At 46.1% G+C, this 13,995-nt stretch overlaps 2 long non-coding RNA genes across 3 annotated transcripts in view; one reads left to right on the top strand and one right to left on the bottom strand.

Annotated features, from left to right (window-relative positions):
* Positions 1 to 13,995, top strand: part of LOC147378548 (uncharacterized) — a 33,431-nt gene that overhangs the window by 1,798 nt on the left and 17,638 nt on the right. Inside the window, exon 2 of one of the 2 annotated variants that reach the window (XR_015147739.1) lies at positions 1,082 to 1,233. This is a non-coding gene — a long non-coding RNA (uncharacterized LOC147378548). Of the gene's footprint in view, positions 1 to 1,081; positions 1,234 to 10,554; positions 10,828 to 13,995 lie in introns of those variants that run through there. The other variant, XR_015147738.1, reaches the window with a different exon arrangement.
* Positions 528 to 11,143, bottom strand: LOC147378549 (uncharacterized). Its single transcript, XR_015147742.1, has 3 exons — positions 10,977 to 11,143; positions 2,264 to 3,295; positions 528 to 1,592 (listed from the first exon to the last, which is right to left on the bottom strand). It is a non-coding gene; the product is annotated as an uncharacterized LOC147378549 (long non-coding RNA).

A 13,995-nucleotide genomic window follows, 5' to 3' on the forward strand; every position in this document is an offset into this window, starting at 1 on the left:
CAAACTCTTTGTGAGCCCATGAACTGTAGCCTGCCAGGCTCCTCTGTTCATGGATTTTCTATGCAAGAATACTGGAATGGGTTCCCATGCCCTCCTCCAGGGGATCTTCCCAACCCAGGGATCAAACCCACGTCTCCGGCATTAACAGGAAAGTCCTTTACCAGTGAGTCACCAGGGAAGCACATAAGGTCTTTGGTACTTAGCTTATTTATTATTTCCAACTGGAAAAGTTTTAATAATAGAATCTTTTCCTTTCCTTCCCTTCCCATTCTTTCCCTTACTCCTTCCTCCCTCTTTCCCTCCCTTACTTCTTTTTTCCTTCTTTTCTATATTCTTTTTGTCAAAACAAAGTCTTCTCCGTGTGAAATTTTCAGCACAATGTTACATTTTCCACTGCCACATTGTCCTGGAAGACACACACCTTAATCCTGCTCCTATTTTCAAACACCCTTGGCAGTTCTCATGGCTCAAGTCCTTATCATCTCTTCTTTTTATTACTGTAATTATGTAACTGCTTTTCTTATCTCACTCTTATTCCCCTTCCTATCCATTAACCACACGGTTGTCAAACTGAACTTTGTTAAGTACAGATCTAAGAAAGCTTAGAAAGACAACACACAGGCCAGTATATGTGGAAATGAGCCATCTCAGAGATGCTGTGGGTGTGAATGGGTGCCCCTTTGAGGGGCAATATGGTCATGTCTATCAGAGTTATAAGAACAGACACCCTTTGATTCAATTCTTCCAGGAATTTATTCTATAGATACCCTTGTACATGCAAAGATATATGTGTGATGATGTCAATTGTGGCATTGCTTACAACGGCAAGATACTAGAAACAAGTTGAAGAACCATTGGTAAGAGCTATCGAAATGAATGATGGTAACTGGATGATGGACTTTGTGAGGACCATTTGCTGGTTTATTCTAAAATCCATTCCCTTTTGTCCCTTCTAATGATTGCTTGATGTTGATCCCTGTCCCATCTCTAGGGGTAGACCCAGTTGGTGGAAGCCAGTCAGTCCATCATGTTTCCCTGGCCTCAGAACTGTTTCATGGAAAACAAAATCTTATCCAATCAGGATGAATATGAGACTTGGAGCAGCTGCAGTTGGGGGAAAGCCTGGAGCTCCCACAAGACCTGAAGCCAGATCCTGAGGCAGGAGCTAAGCCAAGGAAGTGTGGCTGGAGAATGGAGCCTACTGAAGTCCAGCTGGTGATGTGCTGAAGCTGGGTGAGTGCCCTTTGCCTTCCGGTTCTTATTTCAGCTGCTTTGAGGTAAGCATTCATTTGCTACCATAAGGATGCTAGGCACTAAAGAATGCTCAGAGCCCACTTTTGTCCAGGTGGATTTCTCTCTGTGGTGCTCTGTAAATGAGGGTGTTGTTGTTCAGTGGCCCAGTCATGTCCGACTCTTTGCGACCACATGGACTGCAGCACACCAGGCCTCTCTGTCCCTCACCATCTCCCGGAGTTTGCCCAAGTTCATGTCCGTTGCATTGGTGATGCCATCCAGCCATCTCATCCTCTGACACCCTCTTCTCCTTCTGCCCTCAATCTTTCCCAGCATCAGGGACTTTTCCAGTGAGTCAGCTGTTAGCATCAGGTGGCCAAAATACCAAAAGGAAGATATTACACAATGAATATAGAATACGGTTCCTTCTACATAAATAAAAGATGTAAGAATGAGTGAGTGCCTATGTGAGTGCCTATTCCTAACAAGTTAGGAATAGATGCCCCCTCTGGTATATCCAGCCCATGCAAGGCAGCAACTTGGCAGGCAAGTGTGTAGTGGACTCGTCCCCTGGGCTGAGTGGATTTGTGCCAACAATACCCTCTAATCCTTTATGAATATACTTGTGTATGATATTTCTATATAAGATATACACAGAACTAGAGAGAGAGGTTGCTCATGGGTTATGAAGACTCAGAGTTTGGTGGTAGTGGGTAGAAAGGAGGTTTGCCTTCTGTACGGCTCTTGGAAGAGTTTGAATTTTGCTGACATGTGCACAAATTACTTTTTAAAACTAGTTCATTTAAATGAGCAAGTAAGAAAGCAAAGAACATTGGTTTGATCTTAGTTACTTCCTTGCTTAGAAAGCAAAAATGAAAACCTTCAAGGAATCCTCCCGGAGAAATTCCAGATCGTTTAGCACATAATGCAGAGGCGCGACCAGCCTCAGTGGCCTGCTCGTCTTGTCCCCAGCCACTCCCTTCCTTCACCCTGCACTTCAGCGGGCAGGCATGGCCATGCGTTGTCTTACCTGGCGATGTGAGCTCAGTGCACCTTGGCCTTTGCACGTGCTCCTCTCTTGGCTCTTCCCCATGCTCCACTCAGGGCACTGTTGACACCCTCTGGCGCCTTCTTTCTTGGGCGCCCACAGTGCTTGGTGGTGCCTCTCTCTTTCTTGCTATCCACCACATTTTCTTGTAAGTATGTGTTTATACCTACACCACCCTCTCTTCTGTGAGTGAGCTCTTTGAGGGACCTGGGTCTCCCTGGACCTTGGACGATCAATGCTTGTGACATGATGGGAAGAGGCAACGCATAACTGTCCCCTGAACAAAAAGAGGTAGGTTCAGATTCCAGCTGTCTTTTTACTAAACTCTTCAGTCATTTTCAGATGTCTTTTCTCTCTAGGCTGCAAATGCTTACCTGTCCTTTGCCCAGTAGTGATTAGCCAGGTTGTAGCAGAGCTAGAGTTCCCAGCCCAGCCCAGATTGCATTTCTTCACTGTTAGCAGCTGGAGGGAGTCCTCTTTCACTTCACCCAAGGTTGCATCTGAGATTCACAGCACGTCCAGTGACCTGCTCTTTGTCTGCCTTGACAGGCATAGGGTGTCATAAAGTATTCATCCAGTTCAGAAAATTTTAAAAGTTGGGGGAGAATTGAAGAGTGAAAAGAGAATTTGTAGAAATATAGTCGGTCACTTGGGCGTCCATCCCATTCAGCAGCCCGCTCCCTTGGAAAGCCAGGTAACCTGGATATGTGTACAGGAGCCATTCGCACAGAGCCGTCATTCCTATTTAGTAACCACCAAGCCCAGGAGAAATCTGTCATCTGCAGATGAAATCAGTGAGGCAGAGCCCTTCCAGGAGAGAGACACAGTGAGGCGATAGTGCAGTCCTCATTCATGCAGAGACGCTGGTGGGGATCGCTCAGGGAGGTGCTGACCCACTGCCCGGCCTGACACTGCCGCAGCATCCTCAGGGCCCAGGAAGGACCTCGCTGCTGTTGGCTGGCTAGTGATGCACAAGGAAAGTGATGAGCTGTCAATCCCACTTCTGGTTTCCACCTTCAAGAGCAATGACAGGTTGAGGTTGTTAGCTGTTGGGGTCTGAGGAAGATGCAGTGTCCAAGACATTGGACAACAGATTTGGAGCTGCCACTAGCCTATATTGTATTTTTGCCACAAATCAGGAGAAAATATACCCACTCTGGGCTGACCCAGCTGCACTCTAGGGCAGAGGGCTTGCATTTGGAGATGCCTCTATCCAAAGAGGACTTCCCTGGTGGCTCAGACAGTAAAACATCTGTCTACAATGTGAGAGACCTGGGTTCGGTCCCTGGGTTGGGAAGATTTCCTGGAGAAGGAAATGGCAACCCACTCCAGTACTCTTGCCTTGAAAATCCCATGGATGAAGGAGCTTGGTGCAGGCTACTATTCATGGGGTTGCAAAGAGTCAGGCACGACTGAGTGACTTCACTTCACTTCACTCTGTCCAAAGAAGGGCTTCTCAGGTGGCACTAGTGGTAAAGAACCTGCCTGCCAGTGCAGGAGATATGAGAAGTGGTTTTGATCCCTGGGTTAGGAAGATTCCCTGAAGAAGGAAATACTCCACTCCAGTATTCTCGCTTGGAGAATCCCACGTACAGAGGAGCCTGGCGGGCTACAGTTCTTGGGGTCGCAAAGAATCAGATGCGACTGAAGTAACTTGGCATGCACGCTATCCAAAGAAAGAGTGCTTGTTCCTTTGGGTGGGCACAGGCCCATGCCAGGCACCTGGATCTCAATGCCCTCTTGCCTTCTCAGCTGGGAGCTGTTAGGTAGTGTGGGAACCACATGGCTATTCTTGTCTCCTAGAAGGTACAACTTTCAGGGTGTTTAGAAAAGAGAGGTGAGAGAAAAGTGAATTGATTATTCAGGGTTGTTTTTCTCAAAGTGTGGAACTCCCAATCAGAATTTCCTAAGGTACTTGGTAAGAATGCGTATTTCCTGGGACCCAATACAGAACAACTGAATGAAACTCTCTGAAGGGTGACAGCCAGCAATCTGGTTATTTAACCAGTCCCCTAAAGGATTCCAAAGAATAACAAGAAGAGATAAGAAAGCCTTCCTCAGCGATCAATGCAAATAAATAGAGGAAAAAACAGAATGGGAAAGACTAGAGATCTCTTCAAGAAAATTAGAGATAACAAGGGAACATTTCATGCAAAGATATCTTTCACTCTTTCTTTGGGCTTGATGGACCTAACAGGAATGGTATGGACCTAACAGAAGCAGAAGATATTAAGAAGAGATGGCAAGAATACACAGAAGAACTGTACAAAAAAGATCTTCACGACCCAGATAATCACGATGGTGTGATCACTGACCTAGAGCCAGACATCCTGGAATGTGAAGTCAAGTGGGCCTTAGAAAGCATCACTATGAACACAGCTAGTGGAGGTGATGGAATTCCAGTTGAGCTATTTCAAATTCTGAAAGATGATGCTGTGAAAGTGCTGCACTCAATATGCCAGCAAATTTGGAAAACTCAGCAGTGGCCACAGGACTGGAAAAGGTCAGTTTTCATTCCAATCCCAAAGAAAGGCAATGCCAAAGAATGCTCAAACTACCGCACAATTGCACTCATCTCACACGCTAGTAAAGTAATGCTCAAAATTCTCCAAGCCAGGCTTCAGCAATACGTGAACCGTGAAATTCCAGTTGTTCAAGCTGGTTTTAGAAAAGGCAGAGGAACCAGAGATCAAATTGCCAACATCCGCTGGATCATGGAAAAACAAGAGAGTTCCAGAAAAACATCTATTTCTGCTTTATTGACTATGCCAAAGCCTTTGACTGTGTGGATCACAATAAACTGTGGAAAATTCTGAAAGAGATGGGAATCCCAGATCACCTGATCTGCCTCTTGAGAAATTTGTATGCAGGTCAGGAAGCAACAGTTAGAACTGGACATGGAACAACAGACTGGTTCCAAATAGGAAAAGGAGTATGTCAAGGCTGTATATTGTCACCCTGCTTATTTAACTTCTATGCAGAGTACATCATGAGAAACGCTGGGCTGAAAGAAGCACAAGCTGGAATCAAGATTGCCGGGAGAAATATCAATAATGCCGGATATGCAGATGACACCACCCTTATGGCAGAAAGTGAAGAGGAACTCAAAAGCCTCTTGATGAAAGTGAAAGTGGAGAGTGAAAAAGTTGGCTTAAAGCTCAACATTCAGAAAACAAAGATCATGGCATCCGGTCCCACCACTTCATGGGAAATAGATGGGGAAACAGTGGAAACAGTGTCAGACTTTATTTTTTTGGGCTCCAAAATCACTGCAGATGGTGACTGCAGCCATGAAATTAAAAGATGCTTACTCCTTGGAAGGAAAGTTATGACCAACCTAGATAGCATACCGAAAAGCAGAGACGTTGCTTTGCCAACAAAGGTCCGTCTAGTCAAGGCTATGGTTTTTCCAGTGGTCATGTATGGATGTGCGAGTTGGACTGTGAAGAAGGCTGAGCGCTGAAGAATTGATGCTTTTGAACTGTGGTGTTGGAGAAGACTCTTGAGAGTCCCTTGGACTGGAAGGAGATCCAACCAGTCCATTCTAAAGGAGATCAGTTCTGGGTGTTCATTGGAAGGACTGATGCTAAAGCTGAAACTCCAATACTTCGGCCACCTCATGCGAAGAGCTGACTCACTGGAAAAGACCCTGATGCTGGGAGGGATTGGGGGCAGGAGAAGGGGACGACAGAGGATGAGATGGCTGGATGGCATCACTGACTCGATGGATGTGAGTCTGAGTGAACTCCAGGAGTTGGTGATGGACAGGGAGGCCTGGCGTGCTGCGATTCATGGGGTCGCAAAGAGTCAGACACGACTGAGTGACTGAACTGAACCAAACTGAACTGAAAGGATTCTAATCTTGCCCGCCCAATTTAAGAACTGCGGGTTTAGCAGCTGTTGTGTCAGGAGTCCTGAGCTAAGTCTAGTCATGTCTGACTCCTTGTGACCCCATGGACTATAGTCCACCAGGCTTCTCTGTCCATGGGATTTTCCAGGCAAGAATGCTGGAGTGGGTTGCCATTTCCTCCTCCAGGGGGAATCTTCCCAACCCAGGGACTGAACCAGAGTCTCTTAGTTCTCCCGCATTGGCAGGCGGGTTCTTTACCAGTAGCGCCACCTGGGAAGCCCCTGGCATGCGTGTATTCAGGAATCTAGAACTATCTGTGTGGGCAGAGCAGAGACAGACCACACATCCTCAGCTGGGCAGTGTCACCTCCTCACGCATCCTTGAGGTCTTCCTAAAGGCTGCTTCTCTAGGGTTTGGGGCTGATGTCATTGTTTTTCCTGGCACCAGTGCTTTGCTGTTTCCAAAAAGCACTTTTAAAAGTATCAGCTTTTAGGATAAAAACTCTAGGAATCTGGAAACAAAGAGTGGGTAGGACCCAGATGATTTCACACTTGTCCATCCTCCTCAGCCTCGGGCTTCTTTCCTGTCTCCTGCTCCCATGGCAGACAATGTTTCTGGCTGAGCCATTTCAAGGAAGTCTCCTGGAGATGCTGTGTTTCCATTTTGGTTTCAATCCTACAAGAAGGTTAAATTATATTGCCCTAAATTCCAAGGGGCTGATTAGTTTGCTTTGTTGAACCTGTATTTCTGTCATTTGAGTAAGGCTTGAAACTTGATGTGATCAGCCCATAATCTGGCCGCTTTTCTTTTATTAGGGGAGTTTCACCAGAACAGAATTTTGACTAAGCCCCCATGTGCTAGGGCTTCCCTTGTGGCTGAGCTGGTAAAGAATCTTCCTGCAATGCAGGAGACCTGGGTTTGATTCCTGGGTTGGGAAGATCCCCTGGAGAAGGAACTGGCAACCCACTCCAGTATTCTAGCCTGGAGAATCCCATTGACAGAGAAGCCTGGTAGGTTCCCAGTCCATGGGGTCGCAAGAGTCAGACACGACTTAGCAACTAAACCAACCACGTGCTAACTTGCACCTTATATTATAGACACCTGTTGCTCTGGGCCACAGGGAGGCACTCATACAACCAGCCTCCCTTCTTGGGGGATGAAGTCATTCACAGACACTGTTCACTGTGATCAATGGAACGTTTGTGTCCCTGAGAATTCATATGTTAAACCCTATCCCCCAATGTGATGGTATCAGGAGGTGGGACTTTTGGGGAGGTAATTAGGTCATGAGGGTAGAGCCCTCCTGAATTGGATAAAAGATACCCCAGAGAACTTCTTTATCCCTTCTGCCATGTGAGGATACAGTAAAAAGATGGCCAACTTTGAATCAGGAATGGCCAGCTATGAACCAGGAATCAGGTTGTCACCAGACACTGAATCTGCCGGTGTCTTGATCTTAGACTTCTCAGCTTCCAGAAGTCTGAGAAATAAATATTTGTTGTTTAAACCACCAGTCTGTGGAATTTCTATTGGAGCAGCCCGAATGGATGAGGACATCACATTGCTGACCGTGTGCTGAGCACGGTGCAAGACATTAAGAGTGTGAGGGGTTGAGACTCTGGCCTGCCTCCCAGGAGTTTAAGTTAGACCCCCACTGTCCCGTGTGGTAGCCACCAGCCTCAGGTGGCTATCGAGCACTTGAAATGCCCAAATGGAGATGTGCTGTAAAATACACACCAGTCGGCAAAGCTTTGTAAGAAAAGAAGTGCCTATAAAATATCTCAACTATTGTTTTATACTTGCTACATGTGAAAATCATATTATTTTTGATATATTAGGTTAAATAAAATGTGTTATTAAATTATTTTCACCTATTTTTATTTTTTTAATGAGGCTGCTAGAAAATTTTCATTACGTGTATAGCTGGCATTATGACTATTGGACAATGTTCTCTAGAGGACGAGAAAAACAAGTAATTGATGATCATAAGGTAATATGATTAGTGTTGGGATAAGGAGAGGGACAGGGTGAGCTAGGAACAGACTGAAAGAGCCCTTATTCAGCCTTGGGAGCTAGCAGAAGGCTTCCAGGAGGAGGTGCTATCTAATTAAGACTCAGAAGCTGAGTAGGAGTGAGGTGTGGAGATGGTGAGGGCTGTGGGAGGTGATGGGTGTGGTGCATTCCTGGAACTGTGAGTGGTTCAGCAAGGCTGAGTGCGGGTGGGGAATGGAGAGAGACAGGCTGAAGAGAGAGGGTGGATCAGGATGTGGGGAGGGGGCACTCTGCTTCTTTCTGTACTGTAGAGCTATGACTTCCTTGTCCTGGAAATGGGACTGGAGGTGTTAGAGATGAAAAGGTATTTGATTTCCTTTCCAGCTGTGGTGAGCACTGGAGTGAGGGGAGACCCTCAGCAATATTGGTGGTTAGGAGAAAGTACTTAAATTTTTGCCCATTTGCCAAGCGTGGGACTGATGAGTTAAAATAACTCTTATCAATGAGATTACATATATGTAAAGGCTTTGTCTGTGTAATGCCCAGTACATACATTAGCTTATTTGTTCTGTTTAATTAGACCTTGATCAGAATATTGAAATTATAAATTTTATCTTTGGTAAAGTTGGAATATTTGCTTCAGATTTTAGACTGTTTTGTTTTTAGAGGAGGTGAGTCTCAACAACTATCTTAATAAGAATAATAATAATGATAATCCTTTTTAAAGCAAAAGAATCTTAAGAGACTGACAGTTCTGACACAGAGAGTTCAGAATTTTGTAAGAATGAAACAGCTCAGCTCATAAACCAAGGACACTGTACCATTTCCCCTTCTGTCAGGATGCCATGCCTGCAGAAGTGAAAGGCAGAAGATTTATACCTAAAAGCATCGTCAGAATCCCCTGTTCTTGCACAGTGTGCCTTTACCCAGATGCCTAGTATTGTCATCAAAATTCCAGCAGGGCAGTCAACTAATGCTTGGTGGGGGATGTTCAGGAAGTTTCTGTGTGTGGCTTGGCTTTGCTCTTCAGTTCAGTTCAGTCGCTCAGTCCTGTCCGACCCTTTGCAACCCCATGGACTGCAGCACGCCAGGCTTCCCTGTCCATCACCAACTCCAGGAGCTTGCTCAAACTCATGTCCCTCAAGTTGGTGATACCATCCAACCACCTCATCCTCTGCTTTGCTTTTAACAGGCAGTAAAATTGTTAGCATCTGAGAGTACACTTATCATGAAGTGGTTAGTTTGCACGTTGCTTTCTTTGCCTTGGGCTTTCTCTAGGCTTGGAGGAAAGGCAGAATTTGTCCAGTTTTCCACACATAAATGTCCCTTGGCCCCTAGATGGTTCAGAATTGGATTATATCCTCCTAAGTAAAAAGATTCTCCAAGGAAAAAGGATGATTTTGGACATCTGCTCATTCATTCTTTCCACTTACTGGCACCTACTATGTGCCAGGAGCTGTACCAATCACTCACAGAGAAAAGATGAATGCAAAAGGAGCCCTTACTTGGATTGAGCTCATAATCAGAGGGGTGGACTTGTAATCAGTGAATCAGCTCCAATGTGGTTCACTGTTACACTAGGGGTAGGTACATACAGCTATGAAGGACTATGAAGGGAGGCAGGCATTCGAGTTCTGTGTGGATGTGGGTAGAAAATGTAGGAGAGCCCCCACCTAGGAGATGACATTGGAGCTGGCCTGAACATGAGCAGCAAGTTAAAGGCTATTTGGGGGGCTATGAAAGTGCATGGCCTGCTCACGGAGTGGGGGCTGGTGAGTGAGGCATCTGAAGGAGAGAATGTTGAGAAGGGACAGGTGGGTCCAGGAAGAACCAGGTATGGCACAGAGGGTGTGCACTTCTTCCAGGAGAGTGTCCAGTTGGAGAGAGAGAAACTCTAGTCTGTGGTGGAAAGATCACCAGCAGTGGTAAAACCTGGATTGGCGGAGTCTGGACCGGGCAGCAGCCTGGAGGCCGGCACACTGGAGAACTGCAGCTGTCTGCAGTTCCTTTCTTTCTCTCTGGACGATGTCCAGGTGGCCTGACGGCCCCCCAGCTAAAGGCAACCTTGTCTTAAAGCAGAAGAAGCCTCGGGCTTCTTACACAGGGTGCTCACACACGTATGTCGTGGGGATCCAGACAGACCGCCCCTTGCCTGCTCCTGGTGGATTTCCCCCTTGGCCCACACTCCTGGCTTAGAAAGAACCTTAGTCACCAGGTGGGGATGGCTGAGTCTCAGGGCTCGGCCTCCAGTGGCAGGGGTTGGCTGGCTGGCAGTTTGAGGGCCTGGCTCTGGCCTGGTGCCTGTGTCTCCAGGGCTGGCTGGGAGGCTGGACTCTCTCCACTGGGTGATGCTGGATCTGCAGGACCACTGCAGAGTGGCAGGAACCTTGGTGAAATGTGAAATTTCCGCTGGCCGCCTGCCACTGTTCCCACTGCATACTGACACTCCACCCAGAGGCAGGATGCCCTGCCCTGTGGAGCGGTTGGGAGTGATAAATACATTTGTTTTTGAATTAGAACCTTTCCTGGCCCTGGGGGGAAATGCAGCTGCAGCCGCCTGGACTCGCTGCTCCCCAAGACTCGATGCAGTCTGGCCCCCCGGCACAATCTGGAGCTGAAGGTGATTACCCTGGTTTGCCTGAGTCCAAACTTCCAAGGACAGGCGCTGAGATGAAGGGCCGTGGGCGGATTATCAACATCAAAGGTACCGTAATCACACCACTGCAGGTAATCAAAGCCCAGCACAGCCTTTCCTGTCATTTCCCTTGTTATGGCAATGCACTCTGCTTGCCTCACCCCTGAGAGTGGAGGTCAGGTTGCCCGGGTTACCTTAAGGAAGGAGTTGGCACTTACCCAGGTGGTGAAGCAGTCTTTATTTCACTCTTCACCCGCTCAGCAAAGTTGAGCAATTTTAAATTTTAAAAAATGCTCCAGAGGCTTCTGTCAACTCCAAATCCCAGAGGCAGCCCTGATAGTAGAAGTGCCCTTGGCAGGAGCACGCTGGCCAGCAGAGATGTGCCAGGAGAAATAGGGGTGGGGCTCCCTGGGCTGCTCCCCGGACAGCTGGCCCCTGCATTGTGAACATCCCTGTGCAACACACCCATAGGTGGATTTTCCCTGCTGGGCGCCTGTGTGTGCCAAGTGCTGTGCTGTTCATGTGAGCCCAAAAGGGCAATTTTCATTTAAGCTGCAGTGTGTAATAATAACCAGGAATTCATCTGGATAGCCAATTCTCCTTGGTTAATATGTTTTGGCTAATTTATTAGGAGAGAGAAGTTAAGGCATTGGAAATCATTTTGCTCTTCATTGTCCCAAGCTGGTTAAAATATCTCTTGATAAAAAACAAAACTCAGAAGTCAACACTTCATTTTCTAAGTCATGGCTCTTCTGTTTAAGTATAACTTCAGGAGGGCCTGAGGGCCATAGACTTGCTGAATTAACAAACAGTACAACATTGTGAGGCACAGCTACTTGGTCAGATTCTCCCAAAGCTGTGTGCTGCTGCTGCTACTGCTGCTAAGTCGCTTCAGTCGTGTCAGACTCTGTGCGACCCCATAGACGGCAGCCCACCAGGCTCCCCCATCCCTGGGATTGTCCAGGCAAGAACACTGGAATGGGTTGCCATTTCCTTCTCCAATGCATGAAAGTGAAAAGTGAAAGTGAAGTTGCTCAGTCATGTCCGACTCTTAGCGACCTCATGGACTTCAGCCTATCAGGCTCCTCCGTCCATGGGATTTTCCAGGCAAGAGTACTGGAGTGGGTTGCCATTGCCTTCTCCGCAAAGCTGTGTAATCCCAGGCAATTACAGTTACCCTGTCTAAGTTCAATTTCTTCACGCATAAAAGGGAGACAAATATTACCTACTTCATAAGGTCATTGTGAAGATTAAAAGGACACCCAGGTAAAGGTACTGAATAAGTATTCAGTAAATTGGAATCAAGATTGCTGGGAGAAATATAAATAATCTCAGAAATGCAGATGATACCACCCTTATGGCAGAAAGTAAAGAGGAACTAAAGAGCCTCTTGATGAAGGTGAAAGAGGAGAGTGAAAAAGCTGGCTTAAAACTCAACATTCAAAATACCAAGATCATGGCATCTGGTCCCATCACTTCTTGACAAATAGATGGGGAAACAATGGAAACAGTGAAGACTTTATTTTCTTGGGCTCCAAAATCACTGCAGATGGTGACTGCAACCATGAAATTAAAAGACGCTTACTCCTTGGAAGAAAAGTTATGACCAACCTAGACAGAATATTAAAAAGCAGAGATTACTTTGCCAACAAAGGCCCATCTAGTCAAGGCTATGGTTTTTCCAGTAGTCATGTATGGATGTGAGCATTGGACCATAAAGAAGGCTGAGCACCAAAGAATTGATGCTTTTGATCTGTGGTGTTGGAGAAGACTCTTGAGAATCGCTTGGATTGCAGGGAGATCAAACTAGTCAATCCTAAAGGAAATCAGTCTTTCATTGGAGGAACTGGTGCTGAAGCTGAAGCTCAAGCTCCAATACTTGGGCCACCTGATATGAAAAGCTGACTCATTAGAAAAGACCCTGATGCTGGGAAAGATTGAAGGCAAGAGGAGAAGGGGATGACAGAAGATGAGATAGTTGGATGGCATTACTGACTTGATGGACATGAGTTTGAGCAAGCTCTGGGAGATGATGAAGGATGGGGAAGCCTGGCATGCTGCAGTCAATGGGGTCGCAAAGAGTCGGACATGACTGAGTGACTGAACAACAATAAAATATTGTTAAGTGCCTACTCTGTCCCAGGAGAGTGGAGCATAAATACTCATATTCTAGATGAGTGGAATATGGTCCTTATCCATAGGAATTTCAGAACTAGTATGGAAAGCAGATATTGGCACATATACCAAACTTGGAAATACAGGCAGGTACAAAGTACCACTGAACTCAGGAGTATCCACTGGGTAACCAGGAAAGACTTCACAGAAGAGGCAACCTTTAGCTGAGTATTGAAGGATGACTAGGAGTTCACCAGGTAGACAAAGCTGGGGAAAAGTATTCTGAACAGTGTCAGCAGTTTGTACAAAGGGAGGCAGGAAAGAGTGTGGCCCAATCAGAGAACCCTAGGAGTTCTTAAAAGATAAAAAATTTAAAAGGATAAAATTTGACTCATAGATTTATAAATTGAGCACCTGTCAAAGGTTTAATTGAACTCATTAATTAATGAGAAAATCAATATGATGTTATAAATGGTTCAAAGGAGAATTCAAGCAACATTCATCTATAAATGATCAGGAATGATGAAAAGATGTTAAGAATAGATGCAAAACGGTTCAATACCACGGGGTGATAATCTATTGCATCTCCAGGGATACAATTTGCACTTCCATGGCCAAGAATCATTTACATAACTTTCACTAGCGTACAACTTACAGAAATAAAACATAAAATAGTCTACAACTCAACAGAAATAAAATAGCTCAAAACCAGAAAAGATAACGATAACCCAGTAGGCTGCACCAGACAGAACATCCAGTAATCTATTTTTGACCTGTTTCAAAATTTTTCACATTTTTCCTGGCAGAGCGGGTTAGTTTTATTGGAGAGCCATAGGGGAGGGTGGGGCATGGATAAGGGGGAGATGAGGCCTGAAGTGCAGACAGGGACCAGATTGCAAAGAGCCTAGACCATCATGCAAGGAAGTCTGAATTTTACTGCTCAGCCTGCAGGGTGCAGGATGGACTGTGGGAGACCAAGCCTGGAAGACGGAACCTGATGGGGTGGCTGCAGGGAGAAGCAAGGAGGTCCTGAAACAAGGTGACGAGAAGAGAAATGGAGATACGGGATTGACAGAGTACAGGACGAAGGGACATCCGGTGACTCAGGTGTCAGGAGGACAG

This window comes from Bos grunniens, chromosome 2 (assembly GCF_055505025.1).
Source record: "Bos grunniens cultivar Pamir isolate PY7600 chromosome 2, Bosgru_T2T1.0, whole genome shotgun sequence".
NCBI lineage: Eukaryota > Metazoa > Chordata > Mammalia > Artiodactyla > Bovidae > Bos > Bos grunniens.